This window comes from Astatotilapia calliptera, chromosome 13 (genome assembly GCF_900246225.1).
Source record: "Astatotilapia calliptera chromosome 13, fAstCal1.2, whole genome shotgun sequence".
Taxonomy (NCBI): Eukaryota; Metazoa; Chordata; class Actinopteri; order Cichliformes; family Cichlidae; genus Astatotilapia; species Astatotilapia calliptera.
Window position 1 is genome coordinate 29,538,385 of NC_039314.1, and position 427 is coordinate 29,538,811.

Sequence of the window (427 nt, forward strand, 5' to 3'; positions counted from 1 at the left end):
CTGAGAAAAGAAGAAGAACCAAAATGAAATCAGAGAATAATGAAGCTCAGTTCCAGGACCATGACATCTCCGGGTCAACACAGAGGGTTAACAGGGACTGTAGAACATCTGACTAGTATTGTTCATTAATGGGGATTTCCTATACCTGTTCAAAGTAGTACACTGTGCACGCACGCAGCGAGGGAATGTCTAGACCCGCCCCCCCGGGAGTCAAGCTGCTTGCATGTATTGTTTGCTCAGTGACATAGTAAACAAAGCTGCCAAGGAATCATGAATCCAGCGTCGTTACTACACATCAAACACGGATGAGTTTGTCATCATTGTTGATTTGCAGTCTGCGCTGCTGCCTGTGGTTGTGTAACTGTCAGACTGCAAATCAGCACCTGTGACGGGTCTGAAGGTCACAACACACAACGAGTACACAAAG